Source organism: Phasianus colchicus, chromosome 21, assembly GCF_987193195.1.
Source record: "Phasianus colchicus chromosome 21, bPhaCol1.hap1.1, whole genome shotgun sequence".
In the NCBI taxonomy this organism is placed as follows: Eukaryota; Metazoa; Chordata; class Aves; order Galliformes; family Phasianidae; genus Phasianus; species Phasianus colchicus.
In genome coordinates this window covers 3,163,596-3,189,850 of record NC_143456.1, presented here as the reverse complement: position 1 = coordinate 3,189,850, position 26,255 = coordinate 3,163,596, and the positions used below count along the sequence as shown (strand labels likewise).

Genomic DNA, 26,255 nt, shown 5'->3' with positions numbered 1-26,255 from the left:
CTGACAGTGACCCTACTCAATTCTCACAACGATGTAAAATATCAAAAGTCACTGAAGAAAGGAAAGATGCTGGTGCCTTGTAACGATCTCAGAATATCTCTTGCTAATAGGATTTGTGAGATGATGAATTTGAGAGGCAGGATTTATTTTATTCTATTCCCTTTTTTGAATGGAAAACTTAAACCAGAACTGATGCTTATCTACATTCCTTTCATATCAGGACCACCAGAGCTCCAGGCAAGAAGCTAATTGTATCAAAAAGCCATACTTAATTTGACAAAGAAGAATTATTTTTGAAACATGTATGGAAGGATTAAACAGCGTACTTAGGAGTAAGTGTACTTGTATTGGTGCTGCAACGTATCCTTTTATTGCTGTCAACACTGACAGAGACGTTAACATAAGTCCTTTATCTTTAATTGAAACTACTACTGCATTTAAAGTTGATGATGTGATGGAGCAATTTGAGGGAAAAATCCTCATCTTTCGTCTCTGCCTCATTGCTGTTCCATCAGAATTCTCCAGCTGAAGCCTTCCTGAGCTGGCAGCTGTGTTAAAATGCAAATGGTGGTCCCATGAGGCAGCTGCACCTTGGGGTGGTTCGTACACGCTCATTTACTTGACATCAGCTATGCACTGAAGCGAGTTTTTAAATGCAGGCAATCCAAGCTGCAGTGCCTTGTGCTGTTTTTGCCTCTTAATGCAGGTGCTTCCACATAATAAATGACCCCAGAAATGTTTATACTGTATAGAATATGGTTAGTTAATTACTTTGACTGGTGTCTCACTTTAGTTAGTGGTAATAGATCATAGAGCTATAGAATCACCAAGGTTGGAAAAGAACTCCAAGATCACTCAGTCCAAGCTCCACCTTACTACCAATATTTCCCAACTAAACCATGTCCCATAGTATAACATCTATATGTTTCTTGAACACCTCCAGGGATGGTGACTCCATCACCTCTCTGGGCAGCCCATTCAAGCACCTGACCACTCTTGTCTGCATTCAGATAAAGTTGCTTTAGATTTCACTTTGCAGTTGAAATACAGAGCAAGAGATGCCTAGTAGGCAACAAGCAATGAGCCAGCGCATGGGAGTTATTGATTTCTCCTGCAGGTGCTTTACAGATACAGCTTGGCATGTCACAGTCTGTAAAATTCTTCCGCCATGCACTGTCATTTAATTTCTTTTCCTTAAAGCCATGTTGATGTATCTGAGCAGGCCTCCATGGCTGGTGTTTGAAATAAGGTGATGACAGCTGCTTTAGTAAAGCTAAGTTGGTCTTGCAACGGGGTGGGACTCAATTGCTTTGTGATGTGGTAAGTATGCAGTGCATCATCTGCATCCTTGTTACTCAGGAGGGCAGGGGGAGCGTTCAGAAGCAATGAGTTTCATCCAGGCAGACTCTGGTTGCTTCAGTTCTGAAAGGAGAGAAGGTAAATAGGTGGATAGCAATAGGGATGGCTTCTGCTGAAGGAGCACAGTTGCTGAGTTTGCTTCTAAGGTTGGCTTAACCTGGCAGCAGAAGCTGATGGTGCAGAGCATCTGAACAGAAGTAGGAGGGTAGAACTCTTGAGGGTCTTGCATTTTCTGGATGGTCTAAATACCAGTTGGCAGAGCAGAGCTGTGCAAAGGCAGCCAACAGGTAGGAAATGAATTCAGTTCATCCAGCCTTGGTATGTGGCACTGAGCTCTGTTGTCATTGCTAGCTTGGTACAAGATGAAGATTCAGTAAATTCAGCCATCTCTTGTCTCCCTCCCCTACACCCTGTTCAGACCCACAGTGTCTCAACACAGAGGAGCAACAATGTTTTGTGTTGGTTTTTTTTTTCAGTCTCATACTTAAGCATTTTTATATTTGGTTGGAGCAGAAGGCAAAGATGATGATGTCACTGCAAAGACTGCCCAGCTGTTTGTCTGCACTAGCTTTTCCACGTGAATAGCTCTAAACTGCTGTTTGCAATTACTTTTGCACTCTTCAACCTTCTGGTACACCAGCAGCTACCAGTGTGTGACTCCAAGGACTTTGTTATTATTTTTGTTCCCATTGCTCTGCCTCCAATTCCTAATTCCTTTCTCTGTTGTGGTGGTTTTTCTCTAAGAATAAATGTACTGGTTCTGTAGAGCTAGGCATCAAAAGGGAGCACACGCTAAACTGAAACCACTATTTTTTTTTTCATGTCTGCATTTTTCATGGTGATTTACCAGTACTTCCTTTTCGTACTGTGAAAACTGATGGTGAAATGATAAACAGGCAAACCTTGTTGTGTCTCATTAATAGTCTAATCCCATTGTCGTGCCCGATTCTCTAATCCTGGTCCAAATTTTGTCTATTGATTTAATTGGGTTTTTCATTTGTTCCTGGCAAATTTCTGGCTCTTGGAATTGTTAGGCTGGCTCTTGAGACTGATGAGGTAGAATGATCCATACGTTTCCTAGTGGCTTTAAACAGAAACATCTGTCAAGAAGGAACAATTTGTTGGCTAAGTGTAGCAGTAAGTTAAACGTGCATCTGACAGCACTGCTCTTGCTTCTGAGTGACTTAAGGCAGTGAGAAAAGCTACTGGAGGCTGCAGAGCCGGCAGAGATCATGTCTCTGCCAGGATGTGTCGGAGGCACTGAGCTCTCTGCAGCCTTCACTGGGAAACTGAAAGGCCAGACAGACCCCAGATGTGTTTTCATTTCTTGTTCCGTGTTTCCTTCTTCTCCTTTCTTGGAGAGGAGGCTCTAGCAGTGTACCTGCATTGTCTTCCTGCTGGCTAAGGATTATGTTCAGAAAACGAATTGAATTTAAAGTTGATGGGGACTTTTGGTGAACTGTGAAGATGTGAGTTCAAATACTGTCCTGAAAGTATTCAAATGCTCTCCTGTAAGTTAGTGTCTAAGATCAGAAGGCAGATGGTTTAAGTAAAACTGATCTGGAAGGAGGGAATGCTTGTAGCGTGTGTATATGAGAACTGTATGCACACACATTTAAACACAGCCAGTAGCTTGTTTCCTTTTGCCACCTTATGCTGCATTTTGCTGGTCATCCCTAAAGGTTTCAAAAGGAAAGTCAGCTCCTCAGCACTGACTACCACCACTGAAGCCAGGGGCAGCATTTTCCTGATTGAAGAGTGGCAATGCAGCAATGAGAGTCAGAACATTTCTGACCACAGGCTCCCAAAAGGACATCAGGAGTCACCAGGTAGAGGTCTTTATCTTGTAGATTCTTTTAAAAGCAAACTGTGCACATTGGCCTGTTCACGAACCTTCACATAAATGCAAACCCTGCAATTTCCTTGTAATCTTGTTTGCTGCAGATGCATTACAGTGCATTACAGCCATCCACTGGGCAGCAGCTCTTCTGGCCCAACTGCAGTGTGTGCAGTGATGTGGGAGCACCTGTTGTGCAACGACAGTGAAGAGCTGCTGGGAAACTAAATGCTGCTCCTCTGAGGCTGAGCCATGAGCCAGCACAGTCTTGCTGAATGCAGAGAGAGGAGCTGCCTGTGTGTACAGCCCTCATCAGCCAGAGTGGTTCACAGGGGGATGACTGGGCAGCTGTTGGGACAATGACAGTATCCAAGTAGTCTGTTACACACTGGAGGAGCCATGCTGATCTCCTTCTCAAGGCAAGGTAAATTAAGATTGAACAGGACCCTGGTGATGGTCTTTCCATGAAATATTTTTGGCTGGGGAAGCTGACAGCCACTGCCTCCATCCCATGGGCATGGGGTTGCCTTCCTCACCCAGCAGACCCAGGGTGTGAACAGGCTGTGGGCCCTGTGTATAAGTCAGCTCTGTGTCATCCCTGCTACAAGCTGGGCAGTGCTCGAGCCTGGGGCTCTGGAAGAGACAGCACTGTGCAGAGAAGAGCCTTCCTTTGAGCAGGGGAACTATAGCTGAAAGTGTACTGTGACAGAGCAAGGCCTGGAGCACCACTTGTAGGACTTTTGTCATTTTTTGATGTTCCCCTGGCAGTTGGTTATAGAATCATTAGGTGGAAAAGATCTCTAAGATTAACAAGTCCCACCATCGACCCACCCTCACCATATCACTGACCACATCCCTCAGTGCCACATCTCCACGGTTCTTGAACACCTCCAGGGTCAGTGACTCCACCACCTCCCTGGGCAGCTGTGCCACTGCATCACCACTCTTTGGAAAAGAAACTGTTCCTAATATGCAACCTGAACGTCCCCTGGAGCAGTGTAAAACTGTTACCTCTCACCATCCCTATTATCTGGCAGCAGAGGCCAACGTCAGTTTGCCACAACCTCTGTTCAGGCATTAATAGAGAGAGATGAAGTCTCCCCTGTGCCTCCTTTTCCCAGATGGACAATCCCAGTTCAAGCTGCCTTGCACATAAACCTGAGGATCTTGCACTGATCCTGCATAAACAAAATAATCATAAAAATGCTTGGCTTTTCTACCCCAAAATTAAGAGTTTCATGTTTGTGGCTGTTGGAGTGATGTATATAGCATATACAGTTTATTCCAGTCTTCAAAATCTCTTCCAGGTTTATGGGGGAGGTGTTGTTTTGCTGTACTTTCTAGCTCATACTTCACACAGAGGGCGTGAATTCTAGAGATAACAGTGATGTGTGAAGCAAAACCGTGCAGTTAAGTTGTCTGAGTTTCACTTTGTATGAAAACTTAGTTGTTGCTTGAGTGTGAACCTTAAATGTTTCTGCTCCAAATCATGAAATTGGAAAGTTGTCCTTGAAAAATGGGAAAATCATTTTGTTTTGTTTGTTCCATTTCATGCAGTACAGGGACTAATCTCTGCTGAGATAAAATTCTTTCGAGCTGAGGTGGCTTAAGTTACAAGGGCAGCAGTTTTGAGTGGTAATGACCAAATGGTTCAACAGAATCAACAGAATTGTCCCAATTTCACTGTCATATGCTGTGAAGAAATCTTGTTCACGTCCACTTTCCAGTCCTGTCTGCAGGCACAGAGGCCCCTGGTTTGATTTAAATGATGTCTAGTTAACAAGCTCAGTTACAGTTTGCACGGCGCGTTTCAGTCCAGGCAGTGATTTTGACATCATTCTACACTAATGGCAGGTTTTATCTTTAAATTTTTGTAGCTGTTATGAAGAGGGGGAGAACTGGTAAAATGGATGGTGCTTATATGTTCAATATTAGATTCTCCTTAAATGTTCAATTATCGCTCACGAGAGACTGCACATGCACGAAAAGCAGATGTTATTTTAATGTGTAAATCAATAAAGCTGCCTTGTTTTTTCTGGTTTTGTTCCAATATTGATGGGATTTGTAAAAGTCTTTTCAACAACAACATCCTGTCTATCTTGGGTTTTCAGTAGGAAGGATGGATCAATTTCTTTGAGAAGAGTTTAAAACAGATGTGATCAGTGATTCTGAAAGCAAAGATTACTCCAAGTATTGATAGCTTCCAACGAGGGCCTTGTGAGCTTCTGGAGTGTATGCTGGAGCCAGCTATGAGCAGTGCTGTAATGTTAAGCACAGCTGGCCCAAAAAGAAGGGAACCAAAGGCTTGTGAAATGCACTGAGCCATTCCTTCTGACCTGAGGCTTCCTCAGCCTTTTGACTTCAAAAGCCTTGACAGTCAAAATTAATACTGTCTGGGAAATAGTGGCAATATCAAAGAGTTTGAGGGTATTGGGAATAGGAAGAGGGGAAAAAATATAAACCAAAATAAATGCCTTAAAATTCCACAGAATCACACAATGGCCCGGATTGGAAGGGACCTCAAGGATCATGAATCTTCAACTCCCTGCCACATGCAGGGTCACCAACCTCCCCATTTAATACCAGCTCAGGCTGCCCAGGGCCCCATCCAACCTGGCCTTGAACACCTCCAGGGATGGACGGGGCATCCACAGCCTCTCTGGGCAGCTGTTCCAGCACCTCACCACTCTCATAGCAAACAACTTCCCCCTGACATCCAACCTAAATCTTCCCTCCCTCAACTTAAAACCATTTCCCCTTGTCCTGCTGTTACCTACCCTTTCAAAGAGCTGACTTCCCTACTGTTTATAGCCTCCCTTAGGTACTGAAAGGCTGCAATTAGGTCACCCCGCAGCCTTCTTTTCTCCAGGCTGAGCATTTTTCTGTTGGTTATACATGATGGCAAATTGTGCTCTGGAACAACCTGCCACCCTCAGAAGTAAAATGAGAAAGCATCTGTACAGAGGAGCCCCAGGATGAGTGCGTGGGGGGGAATAGCTGTTCTCAGTAAAAGGGACTATAATGATTATATTTCTAGAATGATTGAGACTAATAAATGTTGATATGAAAAAGAAATGATCCTTTTTTATTGGTCCATTGGGACAGGCTATAATTTTTTTTATGTTCAAGCTCTGATCAGAAATTGAAGTGACATATGGAATCAGAATTGAAATACAGCTCCGTGGAATACTTTGTCAGTTGGAAAAAATTGTATATGATAAAGCTGCTGAATTTTTGGCATGGATTACTACACCATCTTGTGAGCACTGGTGAGAGACATTTACGACCAGGTTTCAGCAGCCTTGTGCTCTGAAGGAATGGAGAATTTCGGATAACTGCATTTCCCTTTCCTGTTCCAAGTATGTTTGGGTATTCTGCAGGGTTTTTAGTAGATTGAACTGTATTCAGATAGATAGAGTCATTACTTAGCTGCTTAGAAAGATAATTCCTAAGAATGTGAAATTAAGGTGAAATTCATTCTTCTGGAAATGCAGAGCTCTTAAACCTATCAGATTTTTCAGGCTGTTTCCCCTCTTGGATCCATTACTTGTTTGAGAAGTATAAATATCCTCCAGCCTGAACAGGAATGCCCTGAGCTGGGGCTCAGGAGGCTCTGAGTTCTGATCTCTCCTGACTGCTATCTCTATTACCGTGTGCTTTTATTTCAAATAACACAAAGTTGAGACCTAAAGATCTCCCATCTCCACGAAGACTGTGGTTAGATATGTTGGCTGCTAAAATCAAAACCTTGATGTGACACAGTTCTGCCTTGGGTAGCAATTTCAAATGAAATCCAGATATATTGCACGACACAAACATCTTACTTTTTTTATATTGCATCTCAAGAATATGCCCATCTAAATCAGCCCTCCAGGCTTTCTCTACATTGTAATAATACCTGGTGTAGCTTCCTTTTTATTTCAGCTTAAACCAGGCTTTCATTTTTGAAACCATTATGGTGCCTCAGTTATCGCAACAAACAGCATGGACCCATTGCACATCGTGACTACAGCAGCAAAGAGCTTCTGCTGCCTTAATGCCTTGAAGATGTTTCCATCTCTTGCCATCTTGATCAGACTCCAAGCACGTGTTTAAGGAGGAAGGCCGTTCCTGTTGTCCTAATGCTCCAAGTTTTTCCTGAAGGCTTACCCTGCCCCTCAGCTTCTCTTTGACCTCAGACCAGCTCTGGCATCTGTACCAGTTTACTCCCTGTTGCGTGCCCACCTGAGGTCAGCATTGTGCTGTGACAGCATTGTTCTGTCTATTACTGCTGGTGAAAAACCACTGGCAGATTCCTTGGTTGCTGTAGTTGATGAGAGAATGAGTTCGTCCTGTGCACTGCCTGGCTGGATTAGGGAAATGTAAGAGGTTTGTAGCCCTCTGACCTTTGTAGTGCTCCAACTGCAGCCCTATTAAATGGTATTTGGTCCTGTTGCTTTCTGCAATTATTATTACTTGCATTAGATCTGTCCAGACACTTCACCTAGTTGTTATGGACTCATTCAGAGAAAACTTGCTAACTTCAGCTAACTGTAACCAGGTCATTGAAGCACATCTTGATGCACTATTGCTAATACTTCCTTTTGATAAAAGTTTTATTTAATTGATTGCAGAGATTCTAGAAATTAGTTTTTTCCTGACTATGTATAACTTACTGAATTTCTTTTCTTATTTTTGTCTGTTTTTTTATTGATAACTGAGACCAGGCTTTAGGATGCTCATGGGCTTATGGCTTAACCTGAACATCTGCAACAGCAGGTTTTATAATTATATTTCATTTTGAGCAGTTCTTATTTCAGATGTGAGATTTGGGCTGAGAGAGTTCAGGCTGTTCCATTTGGAGAAGGCATCGGGGAGCATCTAAAGGGGGGCTGTGAGAAAGAAGGGGATGGACTCTTGGGTGAGGTCTGTTGTGATAGGAATATGGGGAAATTATTTTGAACTTAAAAGGGGAAAATTTAGATTGAGAATAAAGAAAAGGTTTTTTTTATGATTAAAATTTGAGGCAGTGGCACAGGTTCCCAAAGAGGTGGTGGTGCCCCATGCCTGCAGACATCCAGAGTTGGGCTGGATGAGGCTCTGAGCACCTGATGGAGCTGTGGGTGCCCCTGTGCAGTGCAGGGGAGTTGAACAAGAGGGCCTTTAGAGGTCTTATCCATTTGATTGCTCCCCATGCAGAACCTTGCTGTGCAGTGTCTGGGCATCTCATCCTCCCGTGCCACACAAGGTTTCTTTGAACTGAATTCAATCACCATCACATCAAGGCCAGAGATTGGTTTGTTTCCTTCTACAAGAGGCTCCTGCTTCTGTTTGTCCCTGCATCCATGGCAGAGGTTATCATTGTGTCAGTACAAGCCTGGACTTCTGACTTGGGTCAAAAACAACACAAGAGAAATGTTTATTGCAAATCTCTTCTTAAACTAATATTTTCTCTGTCAGAAGCTGTAATATCCAGCTGTACCTGAAGGTTTCCTTATGAAGTAGCAAGAATACAGAATAAAACAGACTGGGAATACTGCTGGAGCTGCTGAGATGAGCACAGAACATTGGAGGTGGCTGACTTCGAATGTGACAGCCTGAGATTGCAGAAGTGGGTTATTTTATCCTGAGCTGTTATGTAGGTTGTGCCTTAGGATCCTACCTGCAATTCAGGGCTGTCTTATATCTGTGTCTGCATATCACCTCTGCCACCCAGGGGAAGGCAGATGGTCCTATTCCCAAATAGTTACCAGAAAGTGGACAACAGCTGGACACAAATAGGCATGGAATAGTGGGGGGAAATGCTGAAGCAGAATTGGCTGATGTGATAGCGTGTGCTCTTAGGGCAAAGGCATTGCTGTTGTTCTGAGTTGGCTCCTGGACCTCTGACTGTGTCTGGTAGGGCAGATAATGTCAGCAAGAAGCAGGAGAACCCCAGAAGCCAACAGAGCTCCTGATCCTCCTGCTGACCCTTCTATCTTGCTGTTAAGAGCCTTTCCCATTCCAGAGAGGCTTCAGTCCAGTAGTGGTGCCTTATGGGGAGCTGTCTTTCAAAGGGACAGATATTTACAAAGGTCCTATTTATTTTTTCCTTCATGCTCTGTCAGTACGGCTCGTGCAAGTCTCTATTCTAAGATTAAAGTGCCATTTGCTTTGTGCTATTCCAAGCTTTTCTTTTGGCAAGGAGAGAAATGTAGGCATGTTACAGTGCAATAATAGTCATCCTCATTCACTAAGGGTGCCGTGTGTCATGTTTTAGAACCAAACATATTTCTGATGGTGTGTTACCTATATCTCCTACCCAATACTTCCCATGCTTTAGGTTTTAATAAAAGCATTTCCGAGTTGCCTGCATTCCAAACTGTGTGTAATCTCTTTATTATGCCTGGCCTGGCTTGCTGGGTACATGAATAAATCTGGCTGCGTGTCATGATGACTGTTTGTATCGCCTGACAATAACTGGAACAGAACTAAATAAAATCAGTGTTTTCTCTTTCCTTCGATTGGACTCACCAGCAGATGGGGAATACTGCCATTCTTTCTTTATTTTTGGCAAGGACCTGCATAGCTGACAGACCCCTGCTATGATAGAGAGAGATGGTTGAGTGAGGTTCACGGGAGAACTAATAATACGTCATTTACTTCTGTCGCGCTTGGAATATGGTTTGATTTGATCATTTAAAATGCATTTTTTTTTTTTTTTAATCTTAAAGGAACCTGCTTTATTAACTACCTCCTGGTTTGACATCTGTGCAGCAAAATGTGAGCGTTTGGAATATGCAAACTGAAATCAAAGGGTAGAATTCCCTTTGAAGCTTACAGTTTCTAGCTCTTCCCCCTCCACCCGCTTTCAATATTCAACCTGCTGTAATTTTATTTCTCTGAAATTTTCAGTGTAATTGAAAGAGTGTTGGAGGAACAAAGCAAATATTTACGTTGCACAAATGCCACTTGATGTGATTAGTTATAAGCAATCTATTTAAAAATTAATATGTGTATTAAACACATGAGCATGAGTGCATCCATGCATGGAAAAGGCAGAGGAATCAATTCTGAATGTAGTTAACCTAGAAGTTTCTATTCTCTGGAGCACAGTATTTGAGAAAAGATGTTAGATGGTCTGATCTTTGGGTTTTAAAGGAACAAAAACTCTTGAAGTGTACTTCAGGAGAATAAATCTATAAGTCTTTTAGAGACTTCTAGTCCTGTATCCTGGCTTGATGTGTGTGGTCTCCTGTAAGGAACCTCCTTTTTAAGCCAGCATTAGGGGGGGCCTAATGTTCACCAGTAGACAGATCTGTACAATTCTTTATGGAGTTATACACATCCAGGTGATTTATTAGGTAACTTACAGTTTCCCATTGGATTATAGGAGTTTGTGGTCTTGATTCTGCTTAGTGCTTGGGAGCTGCTGGGACAAACTGCCTGCTTGCACAAGGAGAGGAGGGATGGAGCTGCCATACCTTGGAGCAGTGCAAATGAGGCTGCTATTTCTTGCTCAGGGCTACGTCTGCAGTCAGCATACAGTACTTGTTATTCTTGTGCCACTCAGTCTTTGTGGTCCAACGGGTGGTGAAGCTGCAGCACTGGAGAAAAACATATGGGATGGGTTCACAGCCCTGACTTGACCTCATCTCTCTGCTTTGGGATGGCTGATGTAACACAATGGTAATGACACCTTCCTGAAGTCTTATGTGACCCATAGAAGTCCTTGGAAAGAAAGAAACAGCAGGACAGATAGCTAATTGGATAAACTTCAACATGTGATCAGCAGTTGAAATGGGATGGTTTTTTGTGAACTGTCATGATATTATATTTCGTATTTCAGAGTGCTTCTACTAGGGGTTCCTCAAAATTTCTTTCTCTTTAGCTGCAGTGATTTGGGAAAAAGATGGACTTAGCTTGAGCAGTGTTTCATAAGTTTAGTTGGAAAGTCCTCAAGAGATGTGTGGGTAGTATGAAAATAAAGTTGGACTGTTCTCAGTGTTCCAGCAGGAGGAAATTGAAATGTCAGGGTAAGAATCTCACTCTCTGCTTTTGAACCTTACAGTGACTCTTTGGTTTGTAGGCTCACTTGTGGGTGGTGGGTAAGGGAAGGGATTCCTGTGCACGATGTTTGTCACAAGGAAGCAAATGCTGGAAGTGCTCAAATGCACATCTAGGGGCTAAGGTATCATCTTTTGGAAACACCCATGGGGGTTATTTGCTTGTGTGCAAATGGTAACATTTCCTGAAGCCTGTATCCCTCTGCTTCATACCTGCTAAGACAGACATCCTATTGCAGCTGTGGTTCACCAGGGAAACAGACACGTGTTCTGTATGGTTTCCCCTATGATCCTTACCACTTTCTTCACAGCATGGAGCGGCTTCTGTGGAACTGATGCAAGAGTCAAGATTTGCCAAACTCAATCCGTCAGTTAGAGGAGAAAATAACATTTAATCCACAATATTAAACCAGATTTCATGTTACTGGGGAGAGGCACTGAAAATGACTGGATTAAAAGAGTACCTTAACAAAATCGTAGAGCGCAGAGGAGCCATGGAGTGCTTTTGTAACGGATGCCTCTTTTTCATATGATCCTCTTTTAATGTGGCTTTGAAAATTTCCCAGCAGTATAGTATTATTTAGCTTTGCTTTAAATGTTAAAACACTGTCTTTTCCCCCTCCCAACCAAAAGGAGACCTTTATATGAAATTAATGCACAAAATCACAAGTAAAGGACCATTAAGCAAGTATAATGCTGAAGGTAAAAGTATTCTTTGAACATTGTTTCCATTATTCAGAATACGTGAAGTTTCAGTCCAGATAGAAATGAAAGACTATTGAGGAAACTTTGCAAATACCTGAAAATCCAACTTTGCTCTTGTTAACTGTATGGTAGTTAAGGAAGAAAGGAAAATTAAAGGAAAATAGCTGAGAGGTGTTGCCATTGGAAGTGGGATAGCCATGATCACGTCTTACCACAGGTGTTTGCAAAAGTTCATCAGCAGTCATTAATTCAGCACTGAACTTTTAAAATGTTTTTTCCTTTGATACATCAAACTAAAAGGAATAACACACTCTTGACAGCACAAGAGAACTTTGTGTATTTCCCATTATTAACAACACACGAGGTAGTATTTCCCCCTCAAGATGAAATAATGCCATTGTGTCTCATGGCCAAAAGTTTCTTACTGCTACAGGATTGCTAAGATTTTACAAATCTCATGCCCATTGATTTTGAAGATAAGGTAATTAGTGAGATAGAAAAGTGTAGCCTTATGTACCACAGAGCTGATTGTTCAATTACTGCTTCATACGGGCTTTATTCTATCAGTTTTCAGACAGTTTTCTGGCCTGCTCTTGGTTGCTGGTGCAGCTGCCCTTTGTTCTCAAGAAACCTCCTTACCAGGAGCTGTAGGCAGCAGTCTGATTTCACTGCATTTCCTGGAGCTGAGTATGTTTTCCTTACCCAGTCTGACTGTTGCAGTGCTTAGAAATCAGATCAGGTCCTTGAGAAAAGATTCTATTCCAGGGGCTCTTGTTTGAACCTTGGACACTTGTTCTTGCACATCAGCATGGACACGCAGGGCTGCTTCTATGAGATTTTAACCTTAAACCTTTGTGTACTGGCTGTCTATAAACCACAGCAAAGCATCCTCTTCTCTGGGTACAACTTTCCAGCATGTTTTTCCACTGTTTTTATAGAGAGGGGATACAGTTTGCTCTTCTTCCTAGTGAGCCTATTTGTGCATTCTTCTATGACTGGTTTATGGTAGCTGTCTTATTTTTTTTTTACGCTGTGATGGTTAATCATTCCCCCCCCCCCCCTTTTTTTTTTAATTGATTTCAGTTTCTGCCACTGTTTTGCATTGATGGAGAAGAAAATACAATAAAGAGGTGGAGGTGATAAATCAGAGATGGCTTTTTTAATTGTCTTCACATAATAAGGATTCCTGGCCCTATGTAGTGTGTTCTTAATCTGTCCTTACAATATATGCACGTTGCTTGCTTAAATGGATTTCAGCTAAAGTAGAATTCTCTAATTAGACAATAATATTGCAGAAATTGACCATTATCTCCAGCTATTGAATTTTCAGGCAGCCTCATGCTTCTACCAGCTGATTGTTAAACATGCAAGTAATACATGCAGAGGTTATTGTTCAAAACTATTCTCAATAACCTAATAGCTTTTTCATTTTTAAAAGTAGCTTATATTCATCAGCTGGAGCACAGGGTATGCAGATTGACTCAACCAGCTCAGTTATTTTGTCCTTCTTAGCTAATTAGAGGTTGTATTCTGATCTGATATCGGTGGGGAAGCTGTGATTTATTTATTTATGTTGATAATCTTACAAGCAGTAATCCACGCATTTGAGCCCATGAGTTAAGGATGTGGGATTCAGCGTTTGAATGTCTGGACACAAAGATAGGAGGGAAAAGATTTCTTCTCAGATGTCTCTTAAGAGCATTGACTCCAGCTGCGATCACAGCATGAGGTAAGCATGGGGTAAGCTGCTGTTATCCAGCAGCTCCTCTATTGTAAGACTGGGAGGCTGTGCTGCACAGGAGAATGAATGATAGGAACCTGTAACACCTTCCCAAACACTCAGATTCCTTTTCTCCTCTTCATTGTCACCATGCAGCTGTTCACATGGTGCAGCATCAGACAGCACGCAGGGTAAGAAGCTTCCCAGGATGTCACCAAGGCAGACAAAAAGGTATGGTCGAATTGATTATAAGCATTGATTCTTTTCTTTAATTACTTCCTGTGCAGGAAATAGTTTTCATTTGGCAGATCTGGGCCACAGAACTGGAAAAAAACATTTGAACATCTCCTGCTACATGCTTAGATCCTGTAAGTCTATATGCATTATGCTTTTAAATGGTCTTCTGAGGCTTGGTGCTTCTGTTGACCTGTTGTTGGAGTATTGCTCAAACACTGATAAATTAATGTCTTTATGGGTCAGAGGTGTATGAGTCTGGAGAATGGAACAGTTTATATGTAAAGTCTGTTTGGGAGGTGTGCAGTGTTTGTATGGGAATAGCACAGAGAAGAAGTTAGGATATTAGCCAGTGAGAATGCTCAATAAATACTGACTACTAGGTGAGTCTGAATTAGGAAAAGATGTGTGAAATTAGAAGAGTGAACACAAATGAAGGTAACAACCATGCTGAAGGGAAGTCAGTGTGCAGATCAGCAGTCAAGCTCAAATGTGTGCTCTATTGCTAGGCCAGGGATCAGACCTTTCCTTATGGTATTCTGTGCTTAAATAAATTGAAGTCAGCTCTGGAGTTGTAAATTTATCTTTCTCCCCTAAGTTTTGTTTCTTTGTCATCCTTTCCAGGTCAGCTTTTAGAGCAAAGCACAGCAAGAATATCAGCAAACTAGGGGTATAAAGATTTGTGTGCATCCAGCTGTTCAGTAGTAGCACAAAGCTGGCTGTATAGCACAGAACACTTATCCAGAAGGACCAGTGCAGATCCTGGAGCAGTGTGTTGGTGCAGTGAGCAGGGCTGGTGTGCCCAGGTGGGACACCATGCTGATTCTCTCCCTCTGTGTCCTGGTGGAGAAGGAGATCTGAGCAGAGGTCTGTGCTGAGCAATGATAAATGTGTTCCAGGACTGAACTCACTGCATTGCTATGATTGTGTGAAATTGGTAATTATAAATATCTTCAAAATATTGGCGTGATGGGAGACAGATGTGTTCCAATCAGTTAAATTTTCTGTGAAAAAAAATAAACCATTTAATGGAAGTGCAGTGGCTAAAAGTTTGTAATTTCAATGCATCTTTTCCTTCTCCGAAAAGAAAGCGATTGAATAGATGTACTTTGTTTTTCATGCAGCAATCCCAATTGTTTGAATTGAATTCACATGTGAAGAAAGGTTGGTTCAGTCCACCTTTCTGTATCTGGTTATAGTTTGCTCTCAGAGTATGTATAATCATTTGCTGGGAATGTTCTCATTTGTAGGAGTACGTTCTACAGTCTGTGCCAGTTTAAGCTTATGCACTCTCCAAGGACTTGGGGAGGATTGTTGTGAAATACAAGAATAACAAGAAAGCTCTGTTTTTCCAGCATCTGAAAGGACGATAAAATTCTTTCCTTCTTTGATTTTAATTTGTTTGGTACAGAAGAAACTTCCAGCTTTCATGTAACAGATGTGTTTTGGCAGTGGACTTTATGGTGAGGCTGAGGCCCTGATATCTGCATGCTGGTTATGCAGCCCAGAGAAACAAACACGTGCATGTGAGGCTGGATGCACAGTGACCAGCAGACTTAGTACCACGCAGTTCTTAGTCTAGTAAGTGCTCAACCATTTCACAATAAGTCAACAGCTACTGACTTTCTATTGCAAACACAGCTTGTTGCCTTCCAGCTTAGAAACCAGAAGGCGTGGGGTCAGATTTGCTTGCTGCTAGGAGACTTCTAAGGAACTGGAGACTTTAGAAGCTGTGATGTTCAAAATTCAAGGCAGTTTGACTGGGAACCTTGCAAACTTGGCTTATGAATGTGCTAGTCTGTGAGTTTAGGAGACAGGGTTTTTTTTATCCCTGCTGGGTTGACTGCAAAGGAGCTATGAGGAAATGAAGTAGTTTTCCAATGGAAAGCTGCCTGTTTTTCATCAGAATTTTGGCCAAATTAATCAACTAAGATGTTTTGATGAACCTGATTTTGTTTTGTCTGGTGGAATGTGTTTTGCTGGAAAGTTTCTGGATGGCCACAAGCACCCGTGTTGTTCTGGTGGTGATTGTTTCAATTTGCTTGAGGTGGTCTGGATAATGCAGATACCACAACTGCCATCTTCAATCACAAGAGAATAATCTTTTAAAAAATCTATAATGCAGATTATGAAATGAGATGTGGCTGCAAATCAGAAGAAATATACTGGAAACTGTTTTATTATGTCTCATATGCAAGTGATTTATGTAGCAATGACTTTTAGTTAAGTTCGTAAATACAAGGACCTGCACAAATCTGTATGAGCGGATATTTAAAATGAAACTTCCAGGCAGCAGAAGTCTTTTCTTCTTGCCTTAGCATGAGACCAAGTCTCCTGTTATTTTTTGCATTGCTTTTCTGTCCATTCGTGCTCTTTATTTTGTTTTTCTTAAGAATATCCCACATCTTACATCTCACTTGCTGGTGCAGAAGCACTAACTGTTGTACCCAGTGTACAATTTAAATGAAGCCCACCACTTCTTCTCATCCTAGGGAGAGAAAGATCATCGGAAGAGAGGTCTGTGATCCAGATACGAACAGTGACATGTCTGTGAAAGTGTACTGGCACAGGAGAAGTATTGGAGGTCCTTGGATTCATGCCCAGGCAGATGCTTTGGTCAAAGCTGCAGGGAGTGGGGTCTGCAGAAATGGAGTCTAAAATGGCTCTGAGTTAGGAGCAGCAGCTGCAGAAAACGTGGCCCAGAGAGAAAATGGAAATCAAGACATGCAGGTGTGCAGTGTTGAAAGAGTTTTGCCCTGCAGAATTCAGTTAACAGTTCAACAAAAGCTGCATGAACCAGACAAGATTCCAGCTCTGTCTAGACTCCAGAGACTTGACATATGATAAAACGCGATAAAAATTTTACCATAAGAATAAAGATGGGTGGCTGAATATGCACTGTGCTGAGACATGTCTAATCAGGAGGAGTGTTTTTACACATCTGCAGGGGTAGAGGCTCTTCATCCTGATGTAGGCAGCCAGCCCTCCGGAGTCTTCAATGCAAAAGCTTTTTATGCCTGCAGGAAGAACTGAAATGTACATTAAGCTCTGGAAGATTTCCACAAGTTTTACAAATATTTGAGGAGATTTGATTGCTTTATCACTTGAAGGAACAGTAATACATGAATCAAATGTGCCCAAACATTACTTCATGAAGTTTGTTTTTAGATGCTGATTGAATTTCACATGCAGTCTATGTGTCAGGTCCTGGTCAAGTCCATAGTTTCATTCATTGCTCATGGGCACACTGTATGTATCCTTATGGAGAATAATGTGTGTACTCTCATGTTAGTACAGGTCACTTATTAAGGAGAAGGATTGCTGGGTGAGGGTGGTAGAGCTCACTGTTGCAGTGGTGGAATTACCCAGGTTCACTTCACGTGCTCATATTTATAATACACTCACCAGAGCACAGCCACGTAAAGAATCATCCTTCAGTGGTTTTGATCTGCTCCTGAGAATATCCCTGGGTGGTGAATGAGCTTGCAAGTAGGCCTCCAAGGAACAGTCTGCAGCTGTGGTGAGTGATTATATCCTTGTTGATTTGTAACCTGAAATCTATATCCCACCGAGTCTTGCTGCGTAGCCATCATCTCTTTAACTTGGGATTATTGATTGTATTATAATGTTCACTTTGTACTCTGCACAGCTAGAGTACTGATTAGGCTTTTATTCATGTTGCCCCTTGGAAAGGTTATTTATGTGGGACTATTTCCAGCATCTATGCCAATTGGAAAACAAAATGTTTTATCTTTAATTATTTGTTGAATAATCCTTATGCAAAATAAGTTGCTCGCTCAGATAAAACACTCATTCAAGAGGACGTCTTGCCCTTTCTGCTTACTTTATTTATGTTGGTGCATTGTCTTCACGTTAAGGAAACGTCAAACTAAGAAGGTTTCACCCATGCTTAGTTATGCAAAGCTCGTTCTGCTCATAAATTCACTGATCTAGGTTTGTGGCAGAACATTTTTTTTAACCATAATAAATGTTCTCATAATGTTGTGCTGTCACACGTGCTGCTGTCATTTTAGGCATGCGAGACACACATCTCTGTTTATTACTTTAAATTTTCCTTCTGTGTATTGAGATCATAGAAACATATTCTGTTACCAGGCCGATTGTTCCACTTCATAGATTATTACCAAAACCAGACTTTACTATAAGTGCTACCATCAGGATTCTGATTTCCAAATTGCAGTATCAGCAGTAGGAACAATCAGTTGTATCGTTTTGCAGGAAGCTTTGGCAGTAATACTTGAATTTTTTTTCCTTCGTACCAACGAGTTTCATCAAATAGGACTCGTTAGGTCTTCTTTTTGAAGGAATTCTTGGAAGGAAAGAAGTCATTTGGTTTCTTTTCCACTGATTTCCCAGCTTGCCCTCAGAACATAAGTAAATGCATCTGCATGTTTTTTCAGTACATTATAACTTTGATTCAAGTAGAAAAAATATTTATTTTATGCAATGGCTAAATGAATTAATTTTCATTTTCAGAAGCTGGAATAACTGAAATGCTTCACAATTCAAGTGTACAGGTAATTATCCATTTAACAAATTGCCATTGTGTGTTGTTTTTTTGTGGTTTATTTTCCCCTCCAAGTAGGCCTACCACCCCTGCTTTTTCCAGACATAGATGTCATCTCTAGTTTTACATGGAAAGACGAAATTTATTGCCCAATCCTGTTTTCAAATCTGGATGCAGAACATTAGAAACAAAGAGGTTGCTCAGCTTGGAACCATTTATGGTATTTGTATCCTACTTGTAGACAGCGTTTTCTATTGAAAATTAATTTCTTAAATGACTGAAAAAATGAATACAAGATAGTTGTTGTTTTTTTTTTTCTTTATCTTCATAATGTTGGAAAGGCAGAAGATAGGGACATGAACTGAGAGCAGATCAAAGTGCAGAATTTCTGCTTCATTTTCATACCATGCATAACAAAATCCATAAAGCGAGCCTCGGGAGTCAGACTCAAGGGCCTCTTGATTAAGAATTAAATTACAGGTATGATTTACTAAATTTGTGCTTGGGGAAAGGAGCTTTTTGATGATGATGTGATTGGTAAACTACGTATTTCCTCAGCACCATATTAAAATTAATAGGAATTGCATAACTGTACATGCAAAATAATTCACAAATCTTAAAAAAAAAAAATTATCTGGTGTGTTAAGCCACACAACTGAAATCCTGTGTCTCTTAGTCCTTTACTAAAACCCAAGGGGAGTGTTGGGCTGGCACCCACTCTTTTGAGGCTGAAATGTCTTCTGTTCTCATGGAAGATGTAGTCAGAGGAGCTTTCGTATCAACTTCTGTCTGATTTTGTTTGCATTAGGTTTCATACAGTTGTTTTAAAACATTGAAAAGTAGAGCTATTTGAAAGCATTTCAAGGGTTATGTGCTTTTATTAGGCTAAGATAAATTCCTTTTACATTGCTTTTGAAATTGCTTGAAATTATTCTTAATGTATCTTTATTGCATAAGTGTTGGCTTAGTGGGATCCTTAGCCACGTTTTGGGTTCCAAGAAGCTGTTGTATACAAACAACATTTGAAAACAAAGTTTGGAAGGAGAAATAATACCTTTATTTCATACTCAAGTGGATGTAGAGAGGAGAGTTATGTGGTCTGACAGTCCTGTGCTGCAGCCCAGGTATGAGGACCCATCTGTGTGAACCATGTCCAGCATATAGCTTTGGGCCAGCATTGATATGGCAGCACTGCTGCTCTGTGTAATGCAGACTGGTGTGGGACATCACAATACACCTATGTCATCCTGTGCTGTTGTACGAGTAAATCAACAGGACTTTTGATCAGCCTGCAGAGCGAAGTCACTGTTCTTGCATTACTGTTTGGCTGTCTCAAGACAGGCAGGTTAGCCCAGTGTTTTTCACAACCCCAAATAATTGGTATTCCCCCTTCTATGGATACAGATAGGAATTCAGTGTAAGGAGATGGGAATGGTCAGCGTCAGGTTTTTCAGTATTCTGAGGTCATGTGAATTTCTCTGATCCAGGAGAGGCCTTTTTGCTTGCAGCTGCCAGCATTTCAGAGAGCGGGCAATGGTCGTTTCCCTCTATCCATCTGTGATCCTTCACTGGGATTCAAGGTTGCCCTATTCCTCTAAAAATGTGTTTGTTTGTTTGTTTTGTTGTCATTGCAACTTTGCAGCTTTTGTCCAAGAGCAGCAGAACGTAGAACTTTTTGTCCAGTGGAAAAAGTGCTTGAATGATGTCCACCTCACACCAGGGCTTCCTCACCTGCAGACCCAGGATTTAAGGAGGGAGCTCTCAGTCAGAGCAGGAGCAAAGAAACACAAAAGGCTGCTTTCTTCTAACATAAAACAAAGCACATCATTAAAATAAACAGACTAACATGAACTGTAAGGTCTTTCTGGTGTTGTTTTCAGAACTGTGAAGGGATTTTGGAATCTCTAAGATCTAATCTGGGTTTCAGTAAGGCATTATCTACAGAGCCGTGTGGGAAATTATTAGTTCAGCTGGAAGCTGGTACAAGGAAGCAGCTGAAAATCAACCCCATTTTGTGATAGTAAGGGAAATATTGGGCTGGGGGGAGGTCAGGCTGAAGTGCCCACAAAACAATGAATGACTAACTTTAATTACAGTAAGAGTCAATTTGAATTTATTAATGTTACTGATGATGTGGTGTTGGGGAGCTCTATCAAACAGAGCAAAGAAACACAATATCATAGTAGAAGTGGTGGGTAGTTTAATGGATTGAAATTATAGACCATTAGATTTATTAGTAAAATATTCAAGTGAGTAATTAGGGGGGCTAGTAATTAGAATTCCATTCTTTTAACGCAAAGCTTGTAATTTTGAAGTAACTGTAAGGAAAACCAGAACAATTCTACAGTGAGTTTTACATATCACAAACATGACTAGGCACAATCTTATCTGTGCCTGGAAAATTATGATCAATCTGGTCCTCTGTGTTAAAAAGAAATGAAATAATACCAAAGCAGCCTCAGGGGATGATAGCAGGAGGATCAGGTAGTTTGACTTGCGAGCTGCAGCTGGAAGACTGAGCTTGTTCCACTTTTCAGAATGAGGACTGAAGCAGGATATGGCACACATGCTGTGTGATCACACTGAAAATGATCTGCTCTGTAACTTTCCCTGATACCGAGGTCAAGGCTGACAGGTCTGTGGTTCCCTTGATCCTCCTCCTGACCCTTCTTATGGTTGGTTTCACATCAGCAAATCTCCAGTTGTCTGAGACCTCCCCAGTTGACCAGGAACTCTGATGGATGATGGAAAGTGGCCTGGCAAGCACTTCCACCAGCTTCCTCAGTACTCTTGGGTGAATCCCATCTAGCCTCCTGGATTTATTATAGTTTTGGAGAAGTAGCAGGTTACTGTTTCCTCCTGAATAGGGGTGGATTTATTCTGCTTCTCATCCCAGACTTCCAGGTCATGAGGTAGATTATCCTGAGGATAACTGTGGTCTGACTGTTAAAGATAGATGTATAGAAGGCATTGAGTATCTCACCTTTTCCTCATCCTTGGAGGCAACATTCCCTGCTGCATCCAATAAAAGATGGAGATTCTCCTTGGCCCTTCTTTTGTTGTTAATATATCTGTTAAAACATTTTTTTTTTTAAAAAAACTTTTGCAGTGGTGGCCAGATTAAGTTCTAGCTGGGCTTTTGCCTTTCTAATTCTCTTACTGCATATCTTAGCAACATCCTTCTATTCTCCCTGAGTTGCCCATCCCTTCTTCCAAAGATCATAAACTCTTTTTTTTTCCTGAGTCTCAGCAGAAATTCCCTTCTTCTGCCCTGCCAGCTCCTTGTAGAATACTTCATCTGCCCCTTCCTCCTAATTAGGTGATCTATAACAGACTCCCACCAGGATGTCAGCCTTGCTGATCCTCCCCCTGATCCTTACCCAGAAGGACTCAATCTTATGCTTTGCAACACTACAACATCTAAACCCTCCATAACATTTAGAGCTACCCACTGCCTCTCCTTCCTTGCCTGACCCTTCTGAAGTGCTTATAGCCATCCATTGCAGCACTTTGGACGTGACTGTGATTCTGCCATGTTTTGCTAATGGTGACTATGTCATAATTTTCTTGTTGCACACCAGCTTCTAGCTCCTCCTGTTTGTTGCCCACACTGCATGCGTTGGTGGAGATGCACTTCAGCTGGGCTATTGATCTCACCTGCCATCACTGAATAAGAAATTGAAACGTGTCTGGCCTTATGGAGCCATCAAGAATTGTTGTCTATGAACGTGCAACTGAAGGATAACTTTTTATTTTCAGCTGTGAATATTTAAATTGTAGGACTTGAAGTTAGGTACAAGTACATTACTGCAGATATCCGTAATGCTTTGTGTTTAAGCTGCTACTATAATGAAATTTCTTGTTAATTCTGCTCCGCAGCATTTGAAACTGAGACAAAAGAGCTATGGGAAACAGCAACTGAAGAGCACTAATTAAGACTCAGAGTGCTTTCAATAAACTTGTGTTGCAATGAACAAATTAACTGACAAGGGAAAAAGACAATATTGCCCTCAGGGGAATGTGCTGACATAGAGATAACTCGAAGTAGTTCAGTAGTCTTTTGATTCAGGGGAAATATGAGTCTGATTCAGTAGCATTTACTCCTGTTGTATCAGAAGGAATAGCACAAAAATGTCATCACATGAGAAGAAAAAAAATGTCAAACTATGGAGAGTGCATGTAGGAAAGCAAGTAAAAAGCTTAAGCAATTATTCCTACTCCTGCTGTTGTGCATGAGAACAGAGGTGGTTGCAGCTGGTATGCAAGGAGTGGGCCTTTCACATCTCAGGGGTCAGGGTACACTGGGAAGCTCCATACGTAGTTAGTTTTACTGCTGGTTGTAAAACACAAAGCCTTTTTCTCTTGAAGGTGTCATTACCCCCCAAAAAAAGGAGCACCTGAGAATCCCTGAAGCCACTGACCAATACAGAAAATGTTACACTGAGGGACAGAGCCAGTAATTTGAGCAATAGCAGCAGCAGAAGTGAAAGGTATTCAAGAATTTATTCTTTATAGTTGTTTATTTACCTGTCTCTTTGGAATGATGTAAAATTTGCATGTTGTCCCAGCTTTGATTTTTGACCCACGTTGTCACAAACATTGTTGGGGATTTTTTTCCCAATCTTGGTCATGCTACACATAGATTTCTTCATATGAATATCTAGGTGTTAACAGTGATGTATCCTCTCCATAAACCCTGTAACTGTGAATAACCGAAAAGCACTGAACTCTCTGGGATGAAAATGTTGGGAGGGAGGAGTGGAGGTTGCATTTGCAGAGGCTGGTTTGCTTCTGCCATGAGTGCTCCATCCAAACAGCTCCCATTTTTCTCCCACAATTTTCTGTTTCTCATTTCTTTTCCCAAAGCCCATAACTTGAGGTCATTTCGGGATTAATTGATGCTAATATCTTTACTTCAAAGCAGCACAAGATCAAGCCAAATGTACATGCTTAGCAATTACAGATTTGGCAAGGTATTATGGATTGGCTTCTACAGCAGCAGCTTTCTGCCTGTGCTGTTCTACTTATTCAGGCCTTTGATATGACTTCAGAGCACAACTAGCTAGGCCTGTGTTATTTTTGTTGGGTTTTTTTCTTAAAAAAAAGGAGCATTTTAGCACTGTATTCTGCAGAGATTGACCGTTCTGCCATTGCTAATATTTTTAACTGTCTGTAAAATTGCAATGATTATGAATCTGTAGTCTGACCAGCTAGTGGAGAATTCTGTGGATAATGAAGAAAATTGCAGGGGGCAAATTGAAAGATTTCTCTTTCATATTGTGGAGTATCATTATTCCTTTAGTGCTAACAAAGATGAAGCCAATTTAGTATAAATCTTCAAAGCAACATGTGTGAATTTATCTGTCCAGTGCTCATTACAGTTAATGGGAATCATGTGGCTGGAACTTTGCAAGTGCTTTGAAAAGGCTCCTTTTATGGTTACATTATAGACCCCCATGTTAGCTGTTGTGCTGTTGTTTTTATATTGCTCCATTTGTTTTCTTGACATTAAAAAAGCCAAAACAGTAAATTAATTAAAAACTGCATTACCCCCTCTGGAGTTAAATAGACTAAAATACTCATTTTCAAAAGTAAATAGAATATACTTAAATCAACTTGGCACGACGTGGCTCTCTATCGTTTTAAATCCCTGTAGTGTTGGACATGCTGTTTGTTGCACACTAATCAAGGTGAACTTAGCTGGGAAGTCAAAATGTTGACCCAGATACACCCGTGTGAATTTTACTCCCACTGTACTATGAACCACCACGTGTGGTATGGGATTTGTATTGGTTTTTAATCTCTAGGAAATATTTGGGTAATCTGCTTAGGGAAGAAGAAAGACGTAACAACAGGATCTTATTTATGTTAGACAGGTAATGAGCATGGAAGTGTACCTACACACGAGAATGAGCAAATTGTTGGAAGTTTAGTCTTAATTAATGCTTTGATTGCTCTCTTAAAATATATGAATACCCATATACATTATTACAGAAAGAAGTACATTTTTTTCCCGCTGGCAGTTTGGATAGGCTAGAGAAAAATGCACAAAATAATTTGAAACATGAGAATAATAAAACATTTTCAATCCAGCATAGATTGAAACACCCCAGGTTGCAGGTGAAGGAGATGCTGTGCTTTAGGAGTTCCTTAATGAGGCAGTCTGAGGTCTCTGCCCAGGGGTGGGCTGTATGTGCAGCCTTCTGTTTCTCTCCCTGCCTTCTTTGCTAGGATCCATGAGTGAAATACCTTACAAACCCTCCTTGGATGCAAAATACTCTGAGTTTCTTTTTGTGATCCTGGTACCTGTATTGGGCATCATGTTTTAGCTTCCTTGTGATAAGGCATGAGAGACAAAGGTTGTACGTCTCCCTTCCTTTCAACCCAGGCTTAATCCACAACATTTGTGCAGGAGCCCAGAGTTTTGAGAAGTTTCAATCCTGAGCACTTGATCTTCTTTGCAGCAGGCCTGGCAAAAGTTGGCTCTGACACTTGGTTTCGACTTTGGTGACTTTTGCCAGCATCCTGTGCTGTCCATGTTATTCTCAGAGACTAGACAGTTTTTTTCCCTTGTCTTTGTTTTCCCTCAGTCCGAAGCAAGCTTGCAGGCCATGATTTAGCACTGAGCCTTGCAAAAGATCTAAAGTGGGAGAATATTTTCCCGTCTGCACAGAAACCTAGAGAAGCCATACAGGATGCAGAAAGAGCAGTGCTGGTCAGGTCCTCCAGAGAGGCAGGGAACAGGCAGAGCTAATTCTGCAGTCTGATTGTTTTCCTTTCCTTTCCTTCTTACTGTTCTTTAGAGGGAACCAGATTTTGACCAGTCAGAGAAGTGAAGCATCACCACTGTACAAATAGGATCCTCCAGATTTTTCAACAGAAGGTAAAAGGAGAGATGGTGGGAAGCTGATTCACACAGGGGAGGCTGGTATGTAGATGCAGTCATTTGCTGAGAGTTGTACCTTCGAGTTGTTGATTAAATTACTGCTGCAGCAGTGGAAAGCTTTTGGGGGTTTGAGTATGGTGAGAGGGTTGTTGTTCAAAGCTGTCACCCTGGAGGGATGAAAAACACTCTGAATGCAAACGCTGTTGAGCAGGTATGTGCTGCTAGAACAATGGCTGGCATTGAGCTTTGCCGCAGGAAACTGGCTTTGGTGTTTCAGCTTTCCACTTGCCATTGCTATTGCCAGAGGGAGGGAGATGAGAGAAATAGGCTACAACAGCAGAAAATCCAATTTATAAAAAAAAAAACAACAACCCAACCAAACAACAACAATGAAACAATCCTGGGGAATTGCCAGTATTAAATGTACTTAGCAATCTTGCTTGGAGGAAAAAATGTGACATGTAGGAGAGAAATAGGGACATTGCGGGGAAAAAGGCAAAATAAATACAAATGTTGCAGTTGCCAAGTTCTGTGTTTTGCATGCAATTACAAAATGTAGTAGCAGCCCATATGTATTGTAGATGATTCTGTATTATGATTAAACACTGAGGTCTCAACTGGCAAGAGCAAGTTGCCTTAGCAAAATATTTTGTGAAGCCTACGCAGTAGTAAGCATCTTACTTGGATGAGAGAGAAACAAATCCCTTTGGAAAGAGCCATTGGATGTCTCTTCATTTGGAAGAATGACAAGAAAATTTTGTCCAGACTGTCAGATATGTCATAGGGGTTTTGCTGCCAGTGCAGCAGTTTGATCCAAAACCTGTAAAAAGCCTTTACAAGCCTACTACTTCAGTGGATTTTAGATTACTGTGATGAGTAATCTGATTAGAGAGGAGGCCTCTGAGCGTATGGAAAAATCCTGTGGCCAAATGAAGTGACTGCTCCGAAGGACGAGAGTATAA

General features: G+C 41.4%; 1 long non-coding RNA gene across 1 annotated transcript; it reads left to right on the top strand.

Moving 5' to 3' along the window:
• The first annotated feature begins 982 nt into the window (after positions 1-982).
• LOC149915303 (uncharacterized) lies at positions 983-25,418 on the top strand. The gene is made up of 7 exons (XR_016459237.1): positions 983-1,437; positions 13,518-13,654; positions 13,802-13,876; positions 16,372-17,399; positions 18,377-18,417; positions 22,776-22,897; positions 25,211-25,418. It is a non-coding gene; the product is annotated as an uncharacterized LOC149915303 (long non-coding RNA).
• Positions 25,419-26,255: the final 837 nt, after the last annotated feature.